The 9,749-nt window shown below is 41.8% G+C and overlaps 1 pseudogene; it reads left to right on the plus strand.

The window, feature by feature from the left end:
* Positions 1-859: 859 nt before the first annotated feature.
* Positions 860-2,865, plus strand: LOC123939205 (annotated as a pseudogene).
* Positions 2,866-9,749: the final 6,884 nt, after the last annotated feature.

The raw sequence follows: 9,749 nt of genomic DNA on the forward strand, positions 1-9,749 counted from the left end.
AGCTAAAATCAGGGTGTCAGTAGGATTAGCTCCTTTATGAAGCTCCAGCAGACAATCCATTTCTTTGTCTTCTCCTCCATTTAGAAGGTGCCTGAATTCCCTTGTGTATGGTCCTTTTTACATCTTTCATCTTTCTGGATTTTTACTACAAACTGTTTCCAATATCTCCTCTCCTTTTCTGCATTCAACCTTTCCTCCTTCATGTAAGTTCCCCTGTGACTATCTCATCACATTAATCAGTAAGGTAGAAGGATCTTCTCTTCAGAAAATCTTTCTAGAATTCAAGCAACCCACCAAGAGACCAGTCTACAAGATGTGGCTGATAGAACTCAAAAATCACTTCTGAAAGGAAGAACAGTCTTCTGTATATGGCTGTGTTTGGGGAATCTGGACCAGGAAGTATAGTCATCAATGACTTGTGAGGTTGTATTCATGAAGAGGAGAGTTATGCTACTGTTGTAGTTTTGGAAACCACCATGAAGAAACCACCCTATCAATATCTGAAAGCTCCCAGTGTGACCTTCAGAGACCTGCCTGTTACTGGAACTCCCAATTTCCTTCCATATACATATCTGGAAATGGTGGGATTTGCTATTACTCCTTTATTATCATTTCCTCCTTATGTTTTAATTTAATTTATTTTTTTAAAAGATTTTATTTATTTGACAGACAGAGATCACAAGTAGGCAGAGAAGCAGGCAGAGAGAGAGGAGGAAGCAGGCTCCCTGCTGAGCAGAGAGCCCAGATCCCTGGAGAGAGCCTGGATCCCAGGACCCTGAGATCATGACCGAGCTGAAGGCAGAGGCTTTAACCGACTGAGCCACCCAGGCGCCCTGTTATGTTTTAATTTTAATGATGACTTGCTGCCCCCAAAATTAAGGAGATAGGTGAGAAATTCCACTTTGTTAGAATCAAGGTGGACAATGATTTATATAATGAAGGGAAAAACAACATGTCCTTCAAAAAGGACAGAGTTTTTCAGTAGATATGAGACAATTGCCTAGCTACCCTCAGCAACATCAGAATGCCTGAGCTATGCTTTTCTTTGGCTTCCAATTTTGACATAAGTGACTGATTTCCTAAACCTGGTGAAGACTGCTGAAGGAACCCCTGTTCATAAACACTTCACCTTGTGTTGATTTTGCCTAATATGTCTGATGCTTCCATTGAAATGAAGAAAGCTTTAACTCAACTGAAAAGGTCTGGCTGGGTGCCCTGACATCACTAACTTTCACTTTCTTTCACATCAGGGCCTGCTTCCATGACTGATTTGCCCCAGCAGAAGAAGTGTTTGAATCTTTATGAGAGTCATTTTAGCTTGGATGTGAAGTCAGTCAAAGGGATTTCCAGGAAGAGGGCATGTCTGTGGAGAAGATCAAGAGTTTCACCAGTCCTTGAATCTCTGGTTACTTCTGAAGAACGACTACATAACAGCCAAGGCCATGAAGTGTGCTGAACGTCATTGCTTGATGAACGGAGGCCTCCAAACTATTCTCTTCCAGTTTTTGAAAATATACTTTCTGCATTTGAAATACATTTGAAATCATGTATACAGTGGTCAGTGATGCTAAAATTCTCTCACATAAGACTTTAGAGAGCCAATGGTGTGGTAATCTGAGAAAAGCTAAGAAGTGTTGCTTCTCTATACACTGAAGCTTACCAGTTGGCAGTATGGTGAGGTTGTTATGGTTAAGAGCTTTGGCTCACAATCCAGTTGTCTTCATTCATTCACTTTCTTACCTGTTCATTCAGCATTAATTGAATAGTCACAATTACGTGACGATCTAGGGCTCCTTCAGCAGCCCTCAGCCATTGCCTGAGTACTTTCCAAATGTGTACTATGGATACTGCAGCAAATAAAACAAACCAAGTCCATGCCCAAATGAACCTTCCTATTAGGGAAGAAATACAAGAAATAGTGGAGAAATAAAAAGGTGACATGGAGTCCAGGGGTGGTGGTGCTATGAAGAAGAATAAAGAAGTATAAGCAGAGAGGGAGGCCTCTCTGAGGACTTGACAGTTGAGAAGAGACACAAACTATGCATACACGTAGGACTAGTGTCCCTGGTGGAGGGAACAGCAAATTCTAAGGCCATGAAAAATGCAAGGAGCTTGCCACATCCATGATTACCTGGGGGGCCCCTGGGTTGCAGTATGCGGTAGTGTGCACAATGGGAGAGTGTTAGGAAAGGAAGGCTTACAAATAATCATGGACCAGTGATGTAGAATACTGGAGGGCCTGGTAATTTCTTGAGAAGTTATTCTAACTATGATGAAACCACTGAAGGGAGGCTTTGGAAGGAGTTTGGCAGATAGATGATCATGGAGTCTGACTAGATAAACCCAAAGAACCCAATGTGCTTATTTAGTTGTTCAGTGAGAGAAGGCACAGGATTGGTTGAGTGAGAGACAGAGGGTGTGAAAAGAGCCTGGACTCCAGATGTATTTTGAATATAGTCCTGCCAAGGTTTGTTGACCTGCTGGGGGAAGATATGGGAGGGAGGATGTAGGACTCATATGCTGGATTTTTCCTGAGCATCTATGAACACACTTTGTATTTTCTTGTATTGAAACTTCTTATTTTCCTACATCACATTTTGTAGTTTTCAGTGTACAGCTCCCGCTTATATTTTGTTGTTTTTACCTAAGTATTTCATTTAGTTTATTTTGATGTAATTTTACTGAAAAAAAAATTTAATTTTAATTTTTCATTACCAGAACACAGGGCTACTTTTGTAAAGTGGACTTCTTTTTTGTGACATTTCACTGATTATTAGTTGAGGAGTTTTTTATGGATGTGTTAGGATTTTGTTTTTTAAGATTTTATTTATTTGACACAGAGAGAGACATCAAAAGTAGGCAGAGTGGCAGGCAGAGAGAGAGGGGGAAGCAGAATTCCTGCTGAGCACAGAGCTGGATGCGGGGGAGGGAGAGGCTCCATCCTAGGATCCTGAGATCATGACCTGAGCCAAAGGCAGAGGCTCAACTCACTGAGCCACCCAGGCACCCAAGATTTATTTATTTTTAGAGAGAGAGAGTTTGTGAACCAGACTCCCTGTTGAGAGGGGAGCCTGATGAGGGCTTGATCCCAGGACACTGAGATCATGACCTCAGCCAAAATCAAGAGCCGGATGCTCAACCAATTAGCCACCCAGGCACTATCTCTGAAAGTTGTTTTTTTTTTTTGAATAATAAATGGATGGTAAGTATTACTGAAATGTTTTCCTGCATCTGTTGAGATTGTTACTGGTTCGTTCTTTCTTTCTTTCTTTCTTTCTTTCTTTCTTTCTTTCTTTTTGATTGATTTTTTCCCCCTACTGTTCACAGAGCTTTGATTCCTGGAGAGAATCTCACTTGGTTGTGACGTTATCAGCCTTGTCACATATTGCTGTGACTGCATTGCCAACATTTATGAATACTGCCGTGCTTATATCCACAAAGTTTGCTTCCTTAGTCTTCTAATTGCTTGTAATTGTGTTTTATTTTCTTGGTTTGGTACTGAGGTGGACTGGCTTCATGAAATGAGTCGAAAGGTGTGCCTTCCTCTTCTGGAAGACATTTGTAGAATTAGTACTATTTCTTCTTTCAATGTTTGGTAGAATTTACAAGTAAAAATATAGACCTGGAATTTTTCCTTCCTTCTGCCCTCCCTCCTTCTTTCATTCCTTACTTCTTTCTATCCTTCCTTCCTTCTCTCTTCTTTTTGGGAAACATTTTAGTTAATAGTAACGATTGGAGGACATTGGGAGATGGAGAGGAGAGGGAAGTTGAGGGAAATTGGAAGGGGAGGCAAACCATGAGAGACTGTGGACTCTGAAAAACAACCTGAGGGTTTTGAAGGGGCGGGGGTGGGAGGTTGGGGGAACCAGGTGGTGGGTAGTAGGGAGGGCACGTATTGCATGGAGCACTGGGTGTTGTGCAAAAACAATGAATACTGTTACGCTGAAAAAATAAATTAATTAATTAAAAAAATAGTAACGATTGGTTAGACTGTCTCCTTTGGTAGTTTGTGTCTCTCAAAGAATTAGTACATTTTGTGAAAGTTGTTGAATTTGTGAACATAGAGCTCTTAGTATTCCTTATTATCCTTTTAATGTCCATGGGACCAGGATTGATGTCCTACGTTTCATTTATTCTGTTGATAATTTAGTCTTGTCTCTTTGTTTTGCTCAGTCCGATTAGAGGTTATCAGATTTATTGACCATTTCAAGCAGCTGACTTTCTCATGTTGATTTGTAAATTTGGATACAGTAATATTAGCTATTGTGTTATTTTACTTTCCAGTAAATTATTCCAGTGATTCAAGCATTCCACAGACTATCTAGAACTCCTTGCAACAAGTGCACTCCTTAATCCCCATCACCTATTTAACCTCTCTCCTGAGTACAGCAGGAAGCTAAGGGCTTGGCATGCATTAGCTGCAGTGGCAGGGCCCTGGTGGGGTCCAGTGGTGGAAATGAGCACGGCAGCCGTGGCTGAGCATGCAGAGGCTGGGGATGGAGTGATGTAGCCTCTTGGGGTGTACAGCAGCTAGACAGGACACATGTGGCATATCTATATTTGCACGGAGCTGCCACTCCCAGGCCAGTTCCCCCAAGGCCAGTGGTTGGTGGGAGCACAGTTACTTTAGTGGCACTGGCCAGAGACTCAGTGTTTGGCAGCAGCAGTGGCCAGGGGCACACCACAGGTGTGTAGTGTCTAGGTGGGGTGCACGTGGCACTAGCAGTACTTGCACTAGGCCTGGAGGGGCACACTGGCAGCAGGTGAGGGAGCAAGTGTCTGTGCAGTGCCTCCTCTAATAGGTGGCTCCGTGCCTATGCTGAGGGGCAGGGGAAAAAAACGGCACTTGTCAGCTCCTTTGTTCCTGGAGGAGTCCACCCACAGTCTCTCAAATCTTGACAAAGACATCTCCCTCCTGTTTACCCCAGGCATTGTGCAAACTATGTATTCTGTGTTGTCTCTCTGCTGGCTGTTGTCTCTTTAAAAGTGGGGACCCATCTTTCACTGGCCCTCCAGGCTTACCCAGTGATGAGCCAGCTGAGTTTTAAAGCTGCAGTCTCCAAGTCCTGCTGGTTGTACAAACTTTTGGAATTCAGTCCATCTGGTTTTTGAGGCCACGTGTTATGGCGACTTGTTTTCCCTTGTGTGGGCTCCCTGGAGTTTCCCCTCCCCACATGGCTACAACAGACTCTCCATAGTTAATCCTAGAGAGGAGGCCACAGGCAAAATAGAAGGAAGCGCAGAGATGCAGTCAAGAACAAACCTCCCAGTGTCCTTAACCACAAAGTGGAAGGACACCACAAACACAGAGAAGGAAGAGGAACAGAGCCCACATCAGAAACCCCAGACATGGGGGCCTGGCATGGGAAAGATAAGTACCCATAACATTTGCTTTGAAGCCAAAGGGGCTTAAGTGTAGGAGTTTTTATAATCAGTGGTGTCTAACATCAGGTACTTGAAAAGTCATCAGACTCAGCTCTGGGTGAGCCAGAGGTCATAGGAAACTGGCCCCAGATCTTAAGGAAGCAGCATAAACAAAAAACACTGTTGAGATGCAGTGAGATGCAGAGGTCCCCTGGGGTGTACAGGAAGGAAATTTATTTACTGATCTCAGAATGTACACCGGAGGGGCAAGCATCTTTAGGAGACTTCTCCAAGAACAAAGGAGCTGGTGAGTGCCACTTCTCTCCCCACCATCACTTAGTTACCAGAACACCTGAAGGATCGGCATGAGCCCTTTCCACAGAGCTTGCTAACATTACGTGAACCACCTCTACATTCTGGAGTGTACCCTCCAAATCCAAGATGTCTCATTTGTGCAGGAGTCCCTCCAAAGCATCTCCAGAGGGGTCTCATCCTTCATGTAACCCTGCTAGGGGTCAGGGACCAACACCTACCTTACACCGTGAACCCCACCTCCATGTATTCCAGTGGACTTGTTTCAATCAATCTGGCCCACCTAGCAGAAGTTCCTCTAAAGCATTTCCCGATTTCCCTCATTCTGCAAGCAGCTCCAGCTGTGTCCTGCTCCACTCCAGAGTGACTTTAGTCCATGGAGAAGGGAGATAACCACACATACAAGTTCAAATACAGTCGTAGCAGTGGGCTGGGGACAGATGTCTGATCTGCCTTCCAGTCCAGCCCACTAAGAAAAACCTCACTGGAGGCTGCACAAGGGGAAGCCTTATATTGGGAGGCCACTACAACCCTAAGACATACTGTGGGCAGACATCTGGTCTGACTGCAGACTACCCACAACTAAAGCCTCAGGGACAACCTAAGGAGAGTATTCTGCTGTTTGGTGTGACAATAGTCCTGCCAAGTGGACTGTGAGCAGGCATCTGCTTTGACTCAAATACAAACTCAGGGAGCCTCCAAAGGCCCCCTTAAGAGAACAGGTACTATAGAGAAAGCAATGGGGCCAGAGCAGTCAGCTGGAATGAAAGCAAATCCATTTTAATCATGTCAAGTGGACACACACAACACACATGACACACCACAGATGCACCTGTTTCTGGTGAGCAGGAGACATTGCACTATGTGCACTACAGGACCTCTTCTTCATAGAGACCTCTTATAAGGTCGGGAGACCTAGCTAACTTTCCTACTGCATAGAATCATACACAGAGAGTTAGACAAAATAAAGAGAAGGAGAATATATACCAAATGGAAGATAGGACAAAATAACAGTAAAGGAGCTAATTGAAATGGAGTTAAGAAATACACTTGATAGATAATTCAAGGTAATGATCATAAATATAATGCTGACATTGAGAAGAGTAGAAGATCTCACACAGTGACAAGATAGAAAGAAAGAGTAGAGGGGCTCGTGGGTTACTCAGTCAGTTAAGGGTCTGACTTTGGCTTAGGTCATGATCTCAAGGTCTTAGCCCTGCATCAGGTTCTCCACTTGGAGGGGAGTCTGCTTCTCTCTCTCCCTTTGCCTCTCCCCCTCCTTGTGCTCCCTCTCTCTCTGTCAAAGAAATAAAAATAAATAAAAATAATAAAATAAAATTAAAAAAAATAATAAAATAAAATAAAAAAAATAAAGAGTAGAGGATCTCACTCAGTGACAAGACAAAAAGAGAAAGTATGAAATAAAAACCAATAAAACATGAAGAACTCAATAACTTTTATTAAAAATTTACTAGAGTGAAGAAACAATAGAGCAGAAGTAATAGAAGAACAGATCAATGACCCAGAAGACAGAGTAATAAAAAGGAACCAGGAAGAAGAGAGAGAAAAAAAGAGAGTAGTAAGAAATGGGAATTAATTGATTAAGGAAACTCGGTGACATAACCAAGTGTAATAAGATTCACATTGAGGGATCCCATAGGGAGAAGAGAGAGAAAAGGGGACAAAAAATTATTTTAAATGAACTTTTGGGACATCATCAAGATCAAAATCTTCTGCACGGCAAAGGAAACAGTCAACAAAACAAAGAGGCAACCCACAGAATGGGAGAAGATATTCGCAAATGACACAACAGACAAAGGGCTGATATCCAACATGTATAAAGAACTTCTCAAGCTCCACACCCCAAAAACAGATAATCAAGTCAAAAAATGGGCAGAAGACATGAACAGACACTTCTCCAATAAAGACAAATGGTTACAAGACACATGAAAAAAATGTTCATCCTCAGCCATCAGTGAAATTCAAATCAAAACCACACTGAGATACCATCTTACATCAGTTAGAATGGCCAAAATTCACAAGGCAAGAAACAGCAAATGTTGGATAGGATGTGGAAAAAGGGGAACTCTCTTACACTGTAGGTGGGGATGCAAGTTGATGCAGCCACTTTGGAAAACAGTGTGAAGTTTCCTCAAAAAAATTCAAAATAGAGCTACCTTATGACCCACTGCTGGGTATTTACACAAATAATTGTGTAAATTGCACAATTGCACTGTTGGGTATTTACACAAAAGATACAGATATAGAGAAAAGAAGGAACACATGCACCCCAGTGTTCATAGCAGCAATGGCCACAATCACCAAACTGTGGAAAGAGCCAAGATGCCCTTCAACAGACAAATGGATAAAGAAGTTGTGGTCCATATATACAATGGAATATTACTCAGCCATCAGAAAGGATGAATACCCAACTTTTGTATCAACATGGATGGGACTGGAGGAGATTATGCTGAGTGAAACAAATCAAGCAGAGAGAGTCAGTTATCATATGGTTTCACTTACTTGTGGAGCATAAGGAATAACACAAAGGACATTAGGAGAAGAGAGGGAAAATGAAGGGGGGAAATTAGAGGGCATGATGAACTAAGAGAGACTGTGTACTCTGAGAAACAAACTGAGGGCTTTAGAGGGGAGGAGAGTGGGGGGGATGGTCGAGCCTGGTGGTGGGTATTAAGGAGGGCACGTATTGGGCGCCTGGGTGGCTCAGTGGGCTAAAGCTTCTGCCTTCAGATCAGGTCATGATCCCAGGGTCCTGAGATTGAGCCCCACATTGGGCTCTCTGCTCAGCAGGGAGCCTGCTTCCCCCTCTCTCTGCCTGCCTCTCTGCCTACTTGTGATCTCTCTCTGTCACATAAATAAATAAAAAATCTTAAAAGAAGGGGGGGCACGTATTGCATGGAGCACAGGGTGTTATACATAAACAATGAATTTTGGAACAGTGCATCAAAAACTAATGACATACTGTATGGTGACTAACAAAACATAATAAAAATAATGATAAAAAAGAGAAGAGAAGGATAGATAAAGGGTTTCCCAGAGAAAATACACTTGGAGGAGTTCATCACCACAAAATCAGTATTATAAGAAATGTTAAAGGGAAATCTGAGTGGAAAGAAAAGGCCACAATCAGGACTAAGAAAAATAAGGAAGGAAGAAATTTCACAGGCAAGTACAAACATAACAAATGTATTAGGCTAATCGCTTACAAGACCAATCTCGAGGCTAAAACAGAAAGGCAGTAAAATCAATTATATCTATAAAAATCAGTCAAGGGATTCATAGCTAAAAGGGTGTAAAGTCTGACTCCATATATATAAAGCATTGGGGTATGAGGCATAAAGAATGGGTTCAAACTTAAGTGACCATCAACTTAATAAAGGCTGCTATGTGCACAACATTTACATGCAAACCTAATGGTAACCACAAATCCAAACCCTGTAATCAATATACAAATAAAGAGAAAGGAATCTAAGTATATCACTAAAAAATGTCGTCAAACTATAAGAGAGCAAAAGAAAAAGGAAGAGAGAAGAACTAAAAAAAACAAGCATATTTATCAAAAATGACAGTAAAAAAGACAAGCATATTTATCAACCAATAATTTTGTTGTAAAATAACCACATGTTCCAAACAAAAGACATATATGAGTGAGAGCATAAAAAAGCAAGACCCATGTATAAGCTGTCTACAAGAGACTCAGTTCAGACCAAAAGATTCATGCAGATTGAAAGCAAACTCATGCAGAAACATTTATCATGCAAATGGAAGTAAGAATACCAGAGCAGCAATACCTATATCGGCAAATAGTCTTTAAAACTAATACTGTTGGAAAAGACAAAAAAGGACACACTTAATTATAAAAAAAGAATCCAATAAGAAGATATAATAATCACAGATGATTTTTGTGCACCCAACGTGGGAGCACCCAGATATGTAACCCAAGATTCAACACACATGTAGGGAATAATTATAAGGAATAAGATTCTAGGGGACTTGAACACCCCACTGACATCAATGGCTAGATCATCCAAACAGAAAATTAAAAAGGAAAC

Source organism: Meles meles, chromosome 3 (genome assembly GCF_922984935.1).
Source record: "Meles meles chromosome 3, mMelMel3.1 paternal haplotype, whole genome shotgun sequence".
NCBI classification, from domain to species: Eukaryota; Metazoa; Chordata; class Mammalia; order Carnivora; family Mustelidae; genus Meles; species Meles meles.